This window comes from Gorilla gorilla, chromosome 19 (assembly GCF_029281585.2).
Source record: "Gorilla gorilla gorilla isolate KB3781 chromosome 19, NHGRI_mGorGor1-v2.1_pri, whole genome shotgun sequence".
Classification (NCBI taxonomy): domain Eukaryota; kingdom Metazoa; phylum Chordata; class Mammalia; order Primates; family Hominidae; genus Gorilla; species Gorilla gorilla.
Genome location: NC_073243.2, coordinates 84,897,428 through 84,918,734, shown reverse-complemented (window position 1 = coordinate 84,918,734; position 21,307 = coordinate 84,897,428). Strand labels below are relative to the sequence as shown.

At 31.7% G+C, this 21,307-nt stretch overlaps 1 protein-coding gene across 1 annotated transcript in view; it reads right to left on the bottom strand.

Moving 5' to 3' along the window:
• CDH9 (cadherin 9) overlaps nt 1-18,291 on the bottom strand; it is a 159,141-nt gene extending 140,850 nt beyond the window's left edge. The window contains exon 1 of the mRNA XM_004059005.5: nt 17,988-18,291. The gene's annotated coding sequence lies outside the window, so the exon portion shown is untranslated. The remainder of the gene's footprint in view (nt 1-17,987) is intronic.
• Between the last annotated feature and the right edge of the window lie 3,016 nt (nt 18,292-21,307).

Below are 21,307 nucleotides of genomic sequence, written 5' to 3'. Positions count from 1 at the left end.
TTTCAGTAGCTTGAATTATTTTAGTGTTAGTACTGAATTATTTTAAGTGATGTTATTATAAGGTAAGATATATGTCTATCTTAAGTGTTTATTTTGTGCATATTATTGTTAATTATACATTTTTTAAGAAAGTTGCACAGACTTTTGTTTTATACGTCTTGATCTCGATGTATTATTTTCTATGCCATTATGAAAATAACTGAGAAAAAATTTTAAGAACATTTAAGATAAGAATTCACACATGCACACACACACACACTATATATATATATATGCCTAGTGTTCAATACATTTTAAGGTTCTTCTTGGTTATTAAATGCTTTAAGTGTAGCTAGTACATAGTTCATGGGATAATTGAGCTCAGATATTTTATTTGGATAAACAGTATTTTAAAACCCTCATACAATTGACTGTTAATTCTTTTAGAATAATGTGTATTTAAACACTGTTATCAAAATACATCCTTAATTTTGGGAAGTGTTCAATGGCTGATAAATCAACTAGTAAAACTACTTCTAAGTGTAGATTTGGCTTACTTTGTTTTGAAAACTGATGAAAATGATTATTTTATAGAGTTTAATCATGGAATAAATATTGACTCAAATATTATAAAATGCCAGTAGAAATGAGGGCATATTAGGGGAGTCTCTCCTATTTTCATATTATAATCTGGGCCATCCAAAAGAGGGAGCTAAAGCATTGTGCTAAGCAGTTTGGTTTTATGAATGTGAGGTTTGGAGCAGTTTTACACATGAATTGCACACTGTGTCTATATGTACATTTAACTGAGTTTGACGTTGACTTATTAATGACATATTAGTAGTCAGCACTTATGATCTACAATTGTATATTCCCCCAGAAGAAAATGTTTTTCAACAATCAGAAAATAATAAAAATATATTACAAAATTTGGAAGAAATATTAATTAAAATTTCTTCCTAAATTTTGAGTCTTATAAAAGGAAGGAGAAAAATCATATAAGCCTCATATAACTTCCATCACATGATTTATTTCCCTACACTTATACAAGTAAGACTAATAACATTGAAGTTTTGTCCATATTCATGAATACTCTTTTAAAATAGTATAAAACATGATGCAGTTATAAAGTTCCAAACAGGAGTGTATAAGATTTTATATAACGTCAACAATATCATTGGCAAAGAGATCCTGTATGCTAATTATGTGTGGTTTATCCAACACAGCTGCTCTTCATGTTCCCCATAGACTGGGGCAAGATATCATTATAAATAAAGGTTCATTGCTAGAGTAAAAGAGAATCTGTAGAACTTTATTGTAAAACTGCATTTTACAACAGGATTAATTTAATTAGTGAATAGATTAATTTCCTTCTTCATAACATCATGAAGAAATCTCTAACTCCAGAAGGAAATCACAAGAAGAGGAGATAATTTACCTATAAATAATTAATTTTCATGTAAATAGACTGTGAAAACAAAATGTTTAATTCACTATCGGATACTCTCGTGTTGTTATGTTTCCTCCAGACATTACATTGAAACAGAGGGTGTTGCTCTTTTGTGAATTGGGGGTGCTTATCTTACACCTTCATGCTTTTCTTATTACTCCCATAACACTATAGATAAAACACTGTTAAGAATAGTAATTTCTGATGCATCTAGTATCTGAAGTGCCTTACAGAGAATTTTTTTAATACATAAACCAATGAAATATCAAGCACAGAATTTTGGAAACATGCCAATATATAATCTCTCAATGAAATAACTGATTGTACATGTTTTTTTAATCTAGTTTTTCACAAATTGAGTTTTTTTAAAGGATCATTGGACCTTAGAATTATTTATTCTTTGAATGATTCCAACATTTACCTTTAAAATTGTCAGACTGACATGTATACTTTGTCTTCTTCAAAGGATTGAACAGTTGTATTGACAAATTTCTCCATACCATACAATTCCTTGATATAATAATTTGTATATGCAAATAGTGTAAAACATAGCACAATGTTATAGTTGCATAAACATATATAACGAGTTCAGTCAAATGAGTTGATTACTAATTGAATTAGTCATACCACACAAATAATTTAAAATAGATAACTGATGACTGAAACATATGTTTCTTTTAGGTGGCTGATAACTGAATTTGTTACGGGGTAATGCCAGATGTGACTGTCTTGACTGCACAGTTTAAGCAGAGTGTTCTGCAGACAGGGTAAATGAATACATTTCTGAATATTTCTGAATATGTCGGACAATAATGAAATTCTAAACCGCATTCTTTTTATACACAGAAAGACTGATATCCATGTGGGAAAATTTAGGCAATATGGAAGTCAATGGAACAGACTCAGTTCTGGTGCTAAACCGGTCACCAACACAGAGGACTCCACATCTTAGAAAAGGTCTTCAGGGAGGCCAGTTCTGAGGCCATGATATTTAGACTTTTGGATACTTCCAAGTAGTTCAGTTATTTGTATTGTTCTTTTTTTTATTATTTTCCTTATAGGATGGAAGCTTATTACAAAAGTGGTTGAAAGTTTAATACGACTATTTTCAAGCAAAGTTGTAAATGACTTTGAAACTGAAAGAGCCCTTAGATGTCTTCTAGCCTCTTTCCATCATTTTAAAAATGAAGACGTTAAGCCCCAGTGTGGAAAATGAATACAAGATCCCTCTTTCTGATCTTTTGACTCCCATCCATTGCTCTCTTTACAATACTAATGGTGTAATGTATATGGTGGAGTGTAATTCCACCACATACAATTTGGGAAATGTTTAGTTAACTCTTTAGTACTGGAAGATAGAATAGACACTTTGCATAAATCAATTCTTTCTTCTTCACTCGGGAGGCTCGGTTGATTCATCATATTTTTGTTTTAGGAAGATTTTCATAGAAAGCCAGGCCCAACCACAGTAGTGAATTCAATGGTACTCATTTTTCTCTGTTTGTTACTTATGCTTAATACAATGCCATATTTTACATGTAAAGGATTATGAAACAAAAATAATTTTGTAAAAATATATAGATTCTCATTGGTAATGAATTCTTATTTATATAACTACTCTAGTAGGCCTGGATTCTACTCTTTTTTGTTTGTTTGTTTGTTTGCTGCAGGGTCACTTTTTAAACAATTTCTCAGGGTGTTGGTATTCTTACCTGTAAAATCAGTTAATTAATTATACTGTAAATTTGCTTTCTTCTTGCTGTAATAATCCGTAACTATATTGAATCATTCTTTTCTTAAAGTTCTTATATCCAACAGAGATAAAATCTTGTAGGATTAACATTTTTATTTAAAAATAGCATGTAAGGGCCAGGCATGGTGGCTCAAGCCTGTAATCACAGCACTTTGGGAGGCTGAGGCCAGCAGATCACCTGAGGTCAGGAGTTCAAGACCAGTCTGGCCAACATGGTGAAACCCCATCTCTACTAAAAATACAACACTTAGCTGGGCATGGTGGTGGGCACCTGCAATGGCATCTACTACTCGGGAGGCTGAGGTAGGAGGTTTGCTTGAACCCGGGAGGCTGAGGTTGCAGTGAGCCCAGATTATGCCACTACATTCCAGCCTGGGTGACAAAGCTAGACTCTGTCTCAAAAATAAATAAATAAATAAATAAATAAATAAATAAATAAATAAATAAATAATAAAAATAAACATAGAATTTAATTTCATTAGAAACCATTTTAACTTGACCCTATTTTTATTAATGATGAAAACTGGACAAATATTTTCTAAGAACCATGTTTTTCACACATTTTCAAATATATTTTTCATACTCTCATAAATAGAGATTTTTATTCTCTGTGCCCTTGGAAAGTATGACCACTTACATAATTTTTAACTATTTTTCAATGTTTTCAATATGTTCTTATTGTTACTCCCACTCTGCATTCATGATTAATTATATGGTATTTTTAAAAGCCAGTGTAAATTTCTTTTGAAAAAATGTAGTGTCACATCAAGTAAAATCCCAGTCAGGACAAAACATCTTTTCAATCATTTATTTGGAGGTATAATTATGTTTTGTTTTCCACCTTCTTAAGAGTCTAGGCAAGAAAAACTAAAATATGTAAGGAAAAGTGTTACTACTCTTCTCAAACACAGTAGTGAAATTATCTTGAGCCACTATTAGAAACTGACAGTTTGAGTATATATTTGAGTGAATGTAATAATAATAAACAAGAGTAACAATAAACTCTTTGATACTTGCATTACCACAGTCATTAACAACAATTCCAAGAATTCTAATTATCTACATTTTTGCATGAGAAAACTGATATTTGGAGAAATGAAATAAATTAATTGATACGACATTGAAACTTATATTCTGACTAAGAGCCTGAATTCTTAACCATTACGTTTAATATTTAGGTATACTAGAGTTGATTTCTACTCTGTAGCTGAAAACATAGGGCTAGTAGTTTGAGCTGGGAATGGAGGTGCAGGAAAGTAGGAGACATAGAGTTAGCATCGGATCAAAAGTCATAAATACCATACCACTTACAATGCAGCATATGATTTAGTATGATAGTTAAGCAATGCAGAAAAAAATAATAATTTAGCAAAACATGATTCACCCAAAATACAGTGTTGCATTTCCCTATAGAAAATATCTATTAATTTTTTTGTGATATAATCTTAGAAATCCAAATTGGGTATTATTTATTTCTTACAACATTTCAGCCAAAATGTGTAATCTATTGTGTAGATTGAGAAACATATTATCTGTGTGTTATTTGGGGAAAGAATATTGGCATTACAACTGTTTAATTCACACAAGTGGTATAGACCTATCAATGTATTTTGAGTAACACGCTGACAGATATTAAGGAAAGGTTTCCAAGCATTCTGCTAAGAGCTTAAAGTTCAATGTTTAGTAAATACATTGCATATCAGGAGATTCAAGAAAAGATGACTGGGCTCATCACCTAATACAGATATGGTACGGAAAATAACTGGAGACCAATCAGAAGACTGACCAGAGTCCTGATACAAAGAAACACAGGTTACTTTAGTACAATTAACTCAGAAAGCTTAACTGGAGATCATCAAAAGAATAAGTCAATAAAGAGGGAAGAGAAGCCATAAAAGTACCAAAGAAATAAAGGTTGGCATGAAGCAATAGACAAAGTGCTAACAGTGAAACCTGCAAGACAACAGTTTCTGGGAAGTAGAGAAGAAATGCCATTGTGTAATTAGGTTCCTTCTTTTGGAAACTGTACTTAAAGGATGGAAAATGTTCAAGATAAACAATCACACAGATAGGGAAGGACTTGACCTTTGGCGACATTTGAGAGAAGTCTAGAACAACAGGTTCTTATTCTCTCGTGCCTCCATGAAGAATAGAACCTCCCTCAACATTCAGACTAAAGGAGCGTCAATCCTGTTAACAGAATTATATTTTTTGGAGAGTTGTAAGATTGTGTCCTGTATTATTATAAATAAAGATGCAGAAGTTGACAGTGACATATACTGATATATATTCTTACACTAAGGTCCCACTTCCTGCCTTAGCTTCAGTGAGTCTTTCACTTATAACCAGGAGGCACTGGAGAACTAAGTTTTTTGGACACTCACAGTTAAAATTTTAATACTTTATAGTAGCTGCTTGAACTCTCTGTTTGAAATTTATTAATAGCAATATTTAATGAAATTCTAACTTTGTATACCTAAAAAGATGAACGTTATATCATATTGGAATATCTTATTTAATCAAGCAAGAAAAAAATAGAATGTAGGTTTTAATTAATAAAACACTGAAACAAGAAATGGAAAGTGTCCAGTTCACATTCTTATTATATGTTTATAATTGCTGAGATAAGCATAATATAACAATGTGGGGTTTATGAATTAAATTAACTAGAGTTAGAATTCTATTCTAACATGAGTAAATTTCATTAACATACCAGGGCTGTTTCACCTGTCATTTTTGCTACCCAAAATGGTATGTGTCATAATATTTCCTTCTCCTCATTTGGATCCAATTCAAATGTCACCTTCTCCAAGAAACCTCCCTCACCAAGTTCATAAAGCTCTACTTACCTCTCCAGTCACTCTCCATTATACCACCTGTTTACACAGAATTTAAAAATATTTTAATTATTCTTTTTGTTATTTGTATCACTCCTCTAGAAAATACCTTCTTGTGATTAAAAACTTTGTATCATACTCACTGCTACAATATTAGCACCCAGAAAAATGTATGATGCATAGTAAAGTTTGAACAAACATTTGGTGTTAATGCTTGACTATAGAAAAAAAATTAGTAAATAATATAAATTTAAATATTTTGTATATTTTATAAACATTAACTCCAGTTGACAATGCATTAGGAAAACCAGCAAATCATTAACATTCACCAAAAATATACTGTTCAAATTAATTTTGGTGAATGTTACTTGCAAGTATGCAATCATTACTACCATTTTTGTTAGAATCATATTTTTCAAACCACAATAAAATCCTTATATAAATGAATCATCTTTCATAAGTTGTAGTCATTTTAAGGTCAAGAATGGCATTCACTTTATAGTTGTTAATGCAATTCAAGACTAAAAGGGGGAAGTCGTAAATAGATTAAAAAACCAAACTCAAATACTTGGCATTAAAATAGATTATGATATGAGAGCCTATGAAATTTTATTATTATTGACTTAAAAGACTTTCATCATTCACTCACATCTCCAAGATCCATGAGTAATATACTCATTTTAACTTCAAGCGATAAAGTGTAGAGTGTTCTATCTATGATATTGAGTATTCTATATTAATTTCAAGTAATATAAACTTACAACACAAAAATTGTTCAAAATATTAAGTATTTCCATTGTGTGCTATGTCAACTTAAGGAACCTTATGATATGAATATTTACATTCAGACTTAGCCTATCTAATTTCAAGAACAATGAAATTAATCATTAAATTAATCTAGGCCACTCTCCTACTTTTGTATATGGTGGGTCTCAATACCCTTTACCCAGATATAAAGTACCTGAACCATAACCTTCTTAAGAATAATGGTAGTCATTAAAGAAGCCATCAATTGTGTCTCCTCATAAAACCCTACAATGTAGTTACTGCTAATATCTTAGTTTTGCACAGGAAGCTCCTGGAGCCCCAAGGCATTAGAAGACTTTCTCAAACTCACACATGAAGTATAGAGTATAACTAATTTTTGTAAGTAGGATATCTGGCTCCAGGACTCTACCTGCCCTTACCCTGACTATCAAAAAATATTGCCTACTGAACTTCTTGTTTACTACATTTTATACATGGGACAATTTGCACCCAGAAGTAAAGATAACCTACTAGCAAAACAGAGAAAGTAAATGTGGGAGCTGGGAAGAGATCACGGGTCTCCACATGCATGGGGCTGACATCATCAGCCTAGTGCACTTTTGTTTTTATTCTGATAAAATTGTGTTGTTGATCATAAACGTTTTAATTTATGAACTGTTAAGCAGTCCATACATTTTTGGGGGGATATGAAACTCTCCATGGATAACATGAAAGCTGTAGTCTTTCTTCCAGTAAACTCAAATTAAAACATAAATACAATATTTTTGGACAGATTTCAGAATAGTTTTGACTATTTAAAATGTATACTTTGACATTATAGGGCAGTAGCCCTCAGGTTTTTGTGATCAAGAATTTCTAGGCCAGGCATGGTGGCTCACGCCTGTAATCCTAGCACTTTGGGAAGCTGAAGTGGACAGATCACTTGTGCTCAGGAATTCAAGACCAGCCTGGCCAACGTGGTGAAACCCATCTGTACCAAAAAATACAAAAGTTAGCTGGGAATGGTGGCACGCACCTGTAGTCCCAGATACTTGGGAGGTTGAATCACAATAATCACTTGAACCCAAGAGGCAGAGGTTGCAGTGAGCCAAGATCCTGCCACTGCACTCCAGCCTGGGCGACAGAGTGAGACCTGCCTCAAAAAAAAAAAAAAAAAAAAAAAAAAATCCTTGGTAACAATAAATACCCCAGACTCCTCTTTCTGAATTTACTGTATACTGCATAGGGCTTGATATAGTCTTTAATAATTGATAGGTACTGTTGTAATGGACTGGTAGTTGAGAATGATATTTGAATAACAGAAAATCATATGAAAAAGGGCATGAAGTCAGGCAAGGACAAGTCTTTTCCACAAAGTGTGGTATCTGTTTTGACGAGAGTGATTTTCACTAGAGTGATTTTGAAAGTACACTTGGAGATAATTCAATTCCTCAAGTATTTCCTGACAAAATTCTGTTTCAAGTACATTTTTAGGTACTGGTTTATAGATATAAATGAAAAACCATATTTTAAGACTCAGAATATAGCAGAAAAAAATTAAAATACAGGAAAAAACCAATTGCCAAAAACCAAAAACTTAGATTCAAGAAATGTACTTCCTTACATTTCTGGATGTGATGGAGTGTTGGTAGGGATACAGAGAGAGAAGATTACTTGAACAGATCCTTACTTGACAAAATTATATTTTGTAGAATGTATCAATAGTTAAAGGAATTGTTGGCCAGGTGAACAACTAAAAGATTACTTAAATATTATGGCAAAAGAGGTGTTAATTTTCTCAAGAAGAATGATCCAAGGACTAAATAGGAAAGGCCAATGTAAGATATAGTAAAGGTTATATCTCACTCAATTTGACAACATCTTATTTTAAAAGAGATAATTACAAATCATGGAAACTTTTTTTTTTCTATATGAAGCTTTTGGAAACATTGAGGAATAATGAAAACATGACCTTTAACTAATTTGAAATGTTATAGCATAATTATTGTGTTAATTCATATTAAGATTATTGGTTTCAATTTTATAGGCAATATCAAAGAGAATTCACTTCACACAGGGTTAGTTCCTGGTAGGATATGATCTATAAAATATTTCTCACATAATTGGAGCAATGTGGGATGTTTATACTGAAGAGAAAATATAGTAGGCTAAACAAAATTTTCTTTGAATGAATTTAATGCTATTAAATAGAGGTGGAATAAAGATCAGTTCCAAGCTATCTAGACAAAACAAAGTCAGAGAGAGAGAAAGTTACAAGCAGATATTTTATCACAATGACAAGAAAAGAATCTCTATGTGAAGTTGTTTGAAACAGTGGTCTACAAGTGAAGGTGCTCTTCCCAGCGCAGCAGGTGCAGCCTCATCACAGCACAGTACCTAAGATGTAGTAAGTGTTCAATAAGGAGAAAATTTAAATGTAAGGCGATGACATAACCAGCTAATGGATGGATGAATAAATTATTACCAAAAAAAATCTAAAGATCTTTTTCCTGATTGCGAGTCTAAATGAGAGGAAAATGAAGGGCTCATACAGGATCCCAAATAGACTTCTCAAGGAATCTGCACACATTTGGGAGATCACACTACAGTGGTGGTGTTTTGAGAAGCATTGCTTCCTACACCTACAAATTATAAGATGGGCTGACATCGCTATGACATGGAAGTGAGACACAAGATCAGCTTCTTAATGTGAAAAGTTAGATACGTCAATTATGGGGCTCCCGAGGCCAAGCAGAAAGTATAAAAACATTTTGCCACTTTGTCTCTCCACTCCACCTACCTCCATTAAAGGTAGTAATAAGTATACAAGGATATCCTTTGCTTTTCAAGCCTCAGTTTTGCTCAACAATTCTTCAAAATTCTCATGCAACTGTATACCTGCAGGACTGCATTGTTGGAAGTGTAGACAGGTCTTCTTGTTAGCAAAAGTACTTCTCCTCGTTCTACTTATCTCTTCTTCGTGAATTGTGACCTTGACAATACTCAACTCCCTGTAAGGTTCATTTCCCGTAGTAGGGAGAGATGGGGGGAGAGGAGAGGAGGTTCTAAAGCTGATCATAAAATACATTGATCCATTTTTATTAGTTTCCACATCTAAGGAGTTTCTGATGTTGAAAAAGCCACTTTTTTTAGCAATTAACTGAATAATCTCCCAAAATGAATGCCAGGTTAAAAAGGAGAAGCACTTTTAGTTAAATTTATTCCGTCTTTGAAGTAAAAGAGGGGGGTAGGGAATAATGAACCAGGGAAAGCAGAAAAGCAGGGGGGATGGAAACAGAAGTAGCAGAGAAGCAGGGATTAAAAAAAAAAAAGCTGTACTGAAGTCAAGAAACACAGGTGGTCAAAAGCAAAAATATAAATAAGTCATCACAGTTTATTGCAAGGAGAAGACTTAACTGCTTTCTAGGTATCAGCATAGATTTATGCTCAATTTGTTAGAAAGCAGTAGACAACATACAACCTAAGTCAACTTTATTTTAGCCATCAAATGATTTAGAATTAAAGCATAACAAAAAAATACAGAAGGAGTGTGGATATCTTTCCTCAAAGATTATATTTAAAGGAGCAAATACATATAACACTCAGCACATGAATCTAGTATATTAAATATAGTGAGAGTAATTCTTTACATCTAGATATAATTATATACTTAGTATATTATTTGAATTTTTTTAGTGTATATGTTATCTAGAACATTTTAAATCACATGCTAACTACTAAAAATATCTTCTGTAATCTTATATGCTTTTTCTGCAGGCTAACATTGGTTACAAATCTACTTTTTTTCAAGTTGGTTATTTAATATGTTTAAATTTTTCTCACCATGAAGGTAATTAAAGATCACTTTCATACAAGGCTGCTTAACATAAGCCAAAAACTGAGAAAGAAATATAACTAAAACATTACATAATTAGAATTGGATAAATGATTACAACTGCTATTTTAATAAAAAATTCATATCACTGAAGGTTTATAAAACATCCCTTGTTCATAGAAAACCACTATATTGTATGACTATACATAGAATTCTAAAATGATAAAATACTTATTTTTCAAGGTATCTTTTCAAATTCATACTTTATAGAACAAAATATTATTTTTAAGTCGTTAGGATACATTTCTTCAAATAGATAACTGAAGTAGAATTTTCAATCTGGGTTAAAATCTCCTCACACTCTTTCTGTATAGGCCTTTTACTCACATTTTCTTGTAATTTAGGAAGATTACAATTTATGGTCATTGCAATATAAATATAAGACATACATAAGTTGCATATTTACTCTGCAGTAACATTGTATTATTTCCTGAATGTGTGTTTAAAAATTTATTCAATGTAAGACTTCAACAGACCTAGTTTAGTCTTAGGCGTATGGAAGAATTTTCTTGCCCATGTTTAATAAAGGTTTGCAGTGATCCCAAAGCCAATGCTTTATTTGTCAACTAGCAAACTTGCATGCCTAATAGGTCTGGAAGGAGCAAAAGGTCTACAATGGCAACATTTTTCAATGTAAACGGTTGTGTGACTGTGCTACTGAGTCTGCTATGGACTCCCACGCCTCTCATGTCTTCATTCTGTCATTTGGTCTCTGTAGGTTTCAACATTAAACTTTGGGTATAAATGCTTATGAACTCCCAGTAGCTAGTGACACATACTTATTTCAAGAAATTTTATCAGAACAATTCTCTTCTTAATTTTCTAAAATCACAAATGATTCCAAAGTTGAAACTTACTTTCCTATTTAAATAAAATCATCTGACATATTTAGCTATTGAAAAACCAAGTTTAACAAAGGTCACAGGTCCAAAGTTGTGAGGGTGAGACACATAACACATATTTATATATTTAGCTGTCTATAGAGATATATATAAATATGAACAGACTATTGATAAAAACTTTCCATTTCAATATGCTGAAATAGCCCTATAATATTTTTAAGAGCACTTTATTATTGATATACACCATTTGTATTTTAATAGAACTTCATATTTTAAACTAAAATTAATTATAATTATAAAGATAAATATATTTATTACAAGTGTAATAATATTCTTTATTGTCAGTGATTGTATTAGGCATCTGAATTCTAAACTAAACAAAAAAGACAGATGAATATCATTTGAATAAATAAGTGTACATATTATTATAATAGTTAATTATTTAATTTTTGGAAAATTATGTATTGTCAGAATCTGACATCTTATTTAATGCTAGTGTATGAAAAAGCTGAATTAAAACCATATTCAATATGTCACATCATCTAGACAAACTGGCAAAACTTAGGGGAGGCAGAAAACTATTTTCTCTTTTCCAACAGTTGAACCTATTCCACTCCCTGTTTAATACATGTGTAAATGCTTTATTAAGTTGTAACATTAATAAGTTGTGACATTAATCTAGAAGGAGTGGTAGCAATAAAATATTTCTGTTTTATGAATTACTGTAGATCACACACAAGAAAAAAGCAATACTATTTAAACTTAGTATCATTTTTAATATAAAGTAAATATACAATCAAGCACATTGTTAATTTACCTAGAAATACAACAAATATTTAATAGCTTATTGACTCTTGGGGAAAATAGCCAAATAAATAATTAAAAATTTCACCATATAATATATTTGCTTTGTATTATACATGACTAATGTAAAATTATAATAATTTTATTTCCTGATAATAATTATCTTTTTATCTAAACATAGTTTGAGATAGCATTAACTTCTATGTTATATATTTCTCATCCACTGTAAATGTGGGTAAAAAGATAATAAATTTTGTGAGGTGTTCAAGAATTGTGAACATTCAATAAAGAATAATTATTTCTAGATACAGTTAAAAAAATAAAATTCTAATTTTTCCTATTCAAAAAATTATCCAAGTCAACCATTGTAGATGGACTATAATTGAGTTTAAGATTTTCCAAAAATAAAAAATTTTCAAATGGTATTTTATCATTTGTTTATAATATAATATCTAATATTGACTAATAAAGGAGTTATTTTAGTTCCTCCTGTTACACCATTGTAATAATTAAATATTATAATTAATTTATGTGAACATTGAATGTTCACAATTTTTGAATTAATTCATTGTGCTTTCTTTCTGTTTTCCATATGTATTCTGGATGCATACACACACAAACATACAGACATAGCTATAGATACAGATATACAGAAATATGAATGAAGAAACATATGCAGATATAAAGATATAAAGACATAGATAGACAGACAGACAGATAGATAGATAGATGTCACTTTGTAATTTCAACTAAGTTTACTCTTAACTTTCTGTTAAGTTTTCTTGAACTGTTAAGTTTTCCTTAACAGGAAACTGTTACATTTCCTCTGCGGTTTACTTACCATTAAAATTTAAAAAAAAAAAAAACAAAAAGACACAATTTTTTTTATGTGTTCTTTATATTGTGAAGCATTTATAACATATATATGGGAATATTTTAAAACATATTTCTAGAACTTATGTAATAATACTACAGTAACCTGCTTTGGTAGAAAAAAATACAAATACATTTTAGAGTTGGCTGATTGTCTGGGGAAAACTCCCTTAGACAACTTTTAAGACTGAATTCCCAGTTTTATAAAAGCAGCATATTTTATATAATGTCTTTTGACCCAGGAAGTGAATTACTGTTGCTCTTTTGCCTGGATTACACTTTGTTATATGCATTATTTGTTGTCTCCCCTGTTATACAGCTTCCGGTGTATATTGTTTCTTTTTTTATATGACTTTCCAAAGATGTTCTTTTACTAAATATGAGGAAAAAGCTTATTACGCTTTGGAAACTGTGTTAATAATATATAAAGTATGTCAACTGCAGCATATTCTAATATAAATTCTGTTAGATATATGCTTCTTTCAAGATCGAATACATTAATGAACTTGTTAAATCTTTCATATTCAAATTTAAATAATAATTATTAGTTACTACTATTTCCACTGTAAATTGAATTAGTGTTTGGAGTAGAAATTAAAATGAAGTCATCTACGCTCTTCAGAATTGTAAAGTCAATTTCAAAATCTGATATGAGGGGTTGGCTTTTTAATCCATATTTATGAAACAATCATATGCTCGTGTTCCATCGACCAATTAGAGAGATCAAAAATTATCTTGCTCATCAAGAGAAATAGAAGATATACAAGAATGCTTATTTCTCCTGCAATTGGTTTATAATTTGCTAAATTAATAGGACAGAAAAAAACTCAGAAAAACTTTGAATGTCATTTTAAGAAAATATTCAGCTCTTTACTTTTTTTACTTTTATTCCTAAAATATAAATAAATAAATAATACATCTCTCTCTTACACACACACACACACACACACACACACTCACACAGAGCATCTGACCACAACACCCCATGATGTTTCCACTTTCCTCTCATAGCCAATGAGATCCATTATAATGACTTTTATGTTTGGAGAGGTGTTTCTTAGAAATGTTAATATGAAATCTCTTGGTCAGGCTCCAGAGACCCTGCTTTTGTTCAGGCACTTTGCATTTGTAATGTGGCTAGAAGACTATGTCTTACTAGTGCTAAATTTAGGGATAAGTGCATTAACATGTTAGGGCTGTTATGGAAATGTAGAAGAGTGCTATAAAGACATTTTCCTCACTGTACACTCCTTACCATATTTTAATAATAAGGATAATGGTGCTTCCAGGCAGAGAAATTGAAATGACTCATAAGACAAAAAAAAAACTTTTTTAGATTATTTATAACAATCCAGAATTCATTGTTTTCAATAATCTATACAACTCTATCTAATCTATCATCTATGTATTTATCTATCTATCATCTATGTATCTGTCTATCATCTCTTTATGTATTTTTCTATATTTCCAATTTGAGTTTCATGGCTTAATAGGATAAGTTTCCACATAGTATTGCATATATATATATATATATATATATATACACACACACATATATTTAACTTGACAGTCTTGGATATGGAACCCGATCTTTCTAAGCCTCTGCTTTAGCATGTGTCAAATTAAAGATGGAGAGAGTTAAAACCCCTCTTCTAAAGTTCCAAAATGTTATGTAAACACCTAAATAAGATAATGTCATGGGTATTGAGAGTTATTCGGGATATCTTTGAAAAGACAACTTGTTTCTGAAAACAAATATGCAAGATACAGAAAAAGAAATTGCTTTATCTTAGGAAACATGTTTTATGTTCTACAATAAAAATGACCATATTTATAAATTAAGCATCAGGTAAAAACAAACAAGACTCATTTTAAATCAATGTCCTTTGGATTCTATTTAGCATGCTTTCTTCTTCTTTAAGAAAATTTAACTTTAAGCAGATGATTTACAAGGTAAAATACCCAAGAAACTAACTAGAGTTTTTATTACAAAAAATCTCACCATGAATCAAAATTACTCTATGTTAATATTGCTATTGACGTGTGTGTGTGTGTGTGTGTGTGTGTGTGTGTGTGTATGTGTATGTGTGTCCTTGAAGTCAAAAGTATTACATTGGACATTTTTTAAGATATCTTTTTTTCTAATGTAAGATTATTTCTACATCATATTTAAATGTGCCTTTGAGTGAGCAAAATTAGTCTTAAAGAATATAGCAAATTAATGATAAATTATATTGAAGCATCTGCATTAATATTGAATAATTATCTATCTAGACTGTTTACTTTCATAGAGAACAAGTTACAGCCAATGTTTATTCATGACACATTCACATATATTTTTAAAATTAACTTTCACCTTAATTTATACTTTCTTGCATATTATATGTTGCCACATTAATTGCATATTTTATATTATATAATTTGTAAGCACTCTCTAAAGCATTCTTATTAACTACACCCATATACTGTAGAAATATTGTGGGGAAGGAGCATCTGCCTCATATCACTATTGATGCCTGAATAGAGCTAAGCCAGTAGAATAAAAACAATCTAATTAACTTTGCTTTAAAAATCTTACTTGGTGAATGTACCATGGACGGGACACTGCATTGGCTAAGCTTGGCATGTATAGTGGTTACAGGAAAACACCAGAACAAATCCCTCCATGTAAGGTGACGTTCAGATGAGCTTCTGATTCAACACACGATTTATCAAGTTGAGCAACACAACATTTAAAAGAATAATTTCAAGATCAACTTTGATATTATACTCTTCTTACACACAGGCAGTGGTATGAGACATTTTTATTTCCTTCATGCAATGAATGCAATAACAGTAGCATAGTTATGTAAACCATTTCAAATATTTTAAAACTATCAAATACTGTAATAAAAGAAAAATAATATTTTTTATCCTAGAAAAATTATTATCTCATAGGACTATTGTTTTTATTAGTACTACCAAATCTGACTTTAGTGAATTATTCTTAAATTCATACTACTCTCTGCTTTCTCTAAATCATTTTTTCTATTTATTTCCAGAATTGGATTTGCTCATAATATGTACTTATCTTACATTTTTTTTCATTTTTCAAAACACATATAGAAGTGTTGGTATTTCAACATGTTGGCATATATCTATTAAGTGCATATAATTATTTATCTACTCCTCATTTGGAAAAACTTTAGTCAAACCCATAACATATTTGGTGACAAGACTACAAACACATGCTATTTATGTTATGTTCAAGTTCTTTGGTGCTATGTGCTGTAATAGCATGTTATTTCATTTTCCTTATCTTTCAAAAGATCTATGTTTCAAACCTGGACTAGCCAGTTTTATAGTTGCAGAAATGTATTTCACAATTGACACACATTGCCTAGGCAATGATGTAGTGTCTGCATGTGAAAAATAGGGTTCTTCTTCTGCAGAATGTAGGAGGAGGTTTTTTACAAAATTGAGAATCTTGAATAATCAAATTCATTCTTAACGGCTGTGCCTGAAGATGGGTAACTCTTCCAAATTCATAGATAAAGAAAAGGGAGTCGAAGGAAGATTCCCTTCTGTCTTGCAAAAGTTACCACTTTTTTTGATGTCACAAAGTCATTCATTCTTCATGCTAAAAAGATTTAGAAACCTTGTGAAAAAATCCCTATTAGGAATCTCACCTACCTATAATACAAAATATAAAATGACAACACATCTCCGGGGAAGACCACCAATTTCTCCTCCAATCTGTAGTCCATTATATCTTCATCAAAAGTTGATGATACAAATAAATGTAAACTTATCTACTACAATTAATAACTTTCTTTTTATTACACCTTTGTTATTTAAAACAGATTATGAGAATTTTACCCTGGTAACAGTCTCTAACTGTCAATACTAAAGAATTTTGATGACCTTATAGCTAAAATCCAAGCCTTTATTGAGACAAGCCTACCTGCAAAAATTTATTTGATGTGAATGGTGATCTTGAGCATGCGATGGAAAACACAATAAAACAATGCTCCACCAAATCAATGCATTTCCCACATCACTTCAAATTTTTTAAATGCCAATTTTGGCTTAGAAACACTCTCCCTTTCTTGTGGCTTTCATCTACCTAGTCATCATTACATTAAGACATATTTGCCTACAATAATAGAAAGCAATTATAGCTTACAGATGTATACATTCAGAGTGTCGACCTGAGTGGGAGCCACAAATATGTGAAGAAAACTCTTTTACCAGGTAAAGTGATCACCTTAATCCTGACATCCAATATGCATCTGTGGCATTTTTACTATTCATATATTGTTTCATTTATAATATTGAAAATAAAGAAAGCATTTCTTATTCAATTATTAATAAAGATGCCCTTATTTTTGACAATTTTGACTCAAGTGATTTAAACAAAAGTTATGAGAAGACCAGGAGTCCATTTCAAATTATTATAATAATCATATACATGAACACATAAATATGTGAGTAATTGAAAGCCACCACGATCAACTGATACAATTTTAAGTTTAGTTTTATTTTTACGACAATATTCCATATGCAAATATGAGGACTATAAAAAGAGCTTGAGTAGGTATCAGCTTTGTAAAAGTAAAATAAGAAGCAAATGTTGCAAGTTTTGTCACTGAGCATGTAAACATTTTACTCAAATACTACTAAAATGTATTCTTATGTGCTTCCAAGTGTTGAGAGAGAGAGAGAGCAAAATATAGCAACTAGGAGAAAAGCAATATTTGTACTACTTCGTTATAAGAAAGCAAAAACTGAATAGCTTACATTGTCAAGCAAAGTAAATAACACTTACCTTGCTTAACAATGGAACTGAGTTTAGCCCTACTCCGCACTGACAGTTCCGTTGTTGCTTCTGTCTCGGTCCTTCTCTTCTCTTTTTATAGTATCTTCACAGCTGAATCTTCATGCATCTCAGTGTGGCTTTCTCTTCGAGCATCACTTTTAACTCAGACAGGCAGGAAGCTGAAGGCAAAGGAACTCTCTATCTGATTGGTTTCCATTCAGCGTTTCTGATTAATAAGAGCCGTCCCTCAAATAGGAAGATATTGCCGCTGATGGCGCTGCAGGGCGCCAGGTTTGGGCTTGGGGGAGTGAGGACTTCTTTGGGCACAGTGATTTGCAAGCGAATGAAGTGGGAGGACTCAGAAAGGAGGGCTTTGTCAAAGACCCCCGTAAGAGAAAACGACCCAGTGTTTTTAGTCTCGGTTAATCAGCTCTCCTTAATCTGTTTGCAATTGGGAGAGAAAGGTCACAGCATGTCTGTAATCTGTAAATCATCTGTAGAAAATATATATCACAGGGAGAGTGCTGTTGCTCAAAAGAAATTTTGTTTATGGTTCCTGCAGAATTTACTACTACCTATTTCAATTCAGTGTCAAAATGTCAACTTTAAGAAAAAGAGGAGAAAAAAATACAGACAATATATATCATTGATAACGATGAATTTTTTACCTGTGCCTCTACGAGTTTATAATCTAAAATAGTCTTTTAGAAACATTGGTAAACATCTAAAACTTAATGATTGACATATCTGTTTTCAGTAATTGACATATCTGTTTTCAGTAAAGATAATGGTTTTAAGAATAATTTTAAATTTCTAGAACGACTTTGCTTTTTACCGGATAATGCAATTGAATGAGTTTCATCTTCCCTGGAAATAACCAAAAATAATGGTGACCATAGCCACATCACAAAAACTACATGATCCACCTGTTAGAGTCCCTGTTGTACATTGTACACCTCTTAGAGCGGGTGGACCAAAGCTAAAGTCAAACCCTGCTTCAGAAAGAAGTCTGTTTAGTATTTCCGGAAATGGCACAATAAGAAAGATATTGATTGGTAGATAAATCCTTCTGAAAAGAAGTTCTAGTAATAGTTGTATGAAATGCACGGTGGGGATATGGCTCACTTTATAACGGCTCGTTAAGTCACAGTAAGTAAATAGCTTAAGTGCGAAAAAATATCAATATCCTATTTGATGCTTCAAAGGAAAACTGACAATACAAAAAAAATTCAACTTCTTTTTTTTCCCCCAATGGTAAAGCTTATCCATGAAATGTAGATAATAGAGGTGCCCATCGGAGGCTTGTGCATTATGGAAATTCGTTTCTTTAAAAGGAAAACAAATGTTTAAAAAAAACACACACACAATTTTACATATCCCCAAATAAAATGTGACACTACTAAAACGTGGTGATTGAACATGGAGTGAATGGCTTTTAAATACTTCTGTGTTTGAAGTGTAGGAGGTGGACAAAAAAAAGGGAACTTCATTTTGTTCATCTATAAATAAAGAAAAAGAAGGAAGAAATAAAGCCTTATGCGTATTCCCAGGGCTAGATAGATTCAAGTGGTTAAGACAGCTTGGTGAATTCTTCATGGAGGCTAAGACTGTTTTCTTGAGGCAAAGACACTTAATTTAAAATTCACAGGCTCCTTTAGACTTATGTCTTCTGGGTCTACTTGCTCCTATAAATAAAGCTACATATTATAGAAGCCTCTTTATTAATACTGAGATAAAGTAATGTATGTAAAGCAGAAAAAAGAAACCAAACAAAATATTTTATCATAGTTTAAGGTAGACATTCACAAATAAAAGCTTTAAATCCCTAATGTTGCATACATTTTATTTCCCACTGAAATCCAACTGTGGGAAAAGGCTGTTTTGTGTGAAATCCACAATTCAACAGAGCAGTCTAAATCCTGATTTGAAGATATTTTTATTACTCTGAGAAAAAAAAGAAAAAAAAAAGGGTTGCCAAATGAAAGGTCTTCTACCTTTCTCTTGTTTGATATGGAACCAGCATTTGAAAACAAAGGAAACCCTGGAATTGTCAAAAATTCTTTTATATCATGTGTATAGCTACTTGTAAGTTTTCAAATGTGAGTAGCATTCTGTATCACATGAAAACAACTTTTCATACTTGCAGTAATGTGTATGAATATTTAGCAAACATTTTGTACAAAAGTATTAGTCATTATTTACATTAGCAGAGTATATGCCCTCCTTTTATGTATTTAGACAAAAAAATTAACAGTAAATTTAAAATATTATTTGAAGTACTCTTTCCAAGATTAGTTTGAATTTACTTTTTCTTAATTATTTGGTATATTGAACATATTACCTTATTGTGGAAAAAAATTATATGGATATTTTTCTTTTCTTCTTCTTTGAACATAATGCATTGTCATACTTAAGGACTCCATCTATTTAATGCTGTTCGAAAAAATGGATAGATCTCTGCCACATACAAAATTTCATTTTTTTGTATTTTAGTATGATAAATATATTCCTTTGCATAACGGTAATTTTGCAAATTGTTGAGAAAGAAAAACTGAAAAAAATAGACACAATGCCAGTTTATCTTGTACTGAAATAGAAAATAAACTTTATAGTAAAGCGAGTTTTTAAGCTTACAACTGTAAGTCCTTTAGTCTTCAGACAGGCCCATAAAGACATATTTATGGTATTGTACCAGGAAAATCTAGAGACAGAATCTCCCTGTGCTATGAGACCATTCATAGGAACACCCTGAAATTTAAGACCACTCTTTGCTCTTGGTAACAGACATTCACACCTTCCTAACTAAAACTGAAATACTTTGCTCAATAGCTCTTGCATGTCACTACTAAATATATCCCTTTCCAGACCTCAGCACCAAGGGCTTGCTCCTATGACCTGAAGATTAAACTATACTAAGAATCAAGCAAAAATTATAAATTCCCTTCTTTTCTCTAGCAAGCCATTGACATCAATCCCATCATTGTCCACATTTGATTGCTTATCAGGCCTTCTCAGAAGTTTAAGCTGCTCTGGTCATCTACCAGGACCATGATTCTAATTACTCTCTGGCTTGAAATACCCTCAGGTCTTAGTGAAACCCCTTCAGTCCAATTATGCCCATTGATGGATCTCAGTGTGACACCGCAAAATCCTTTGAGTCCTTCAACTTTTCTTTGAACATTCTCTGCAGCTACCTGCTGTAACGGAAAGCTGGCTATTGTCTGAAGATTCTTTTTTTATTTTTGGTTTCTCACAAGAAAAGTGATATTACTCTCACAGCCATGTACAACAGTGCCTGGAGTTGAGATAGATGATCTTCTGCCTTGTCA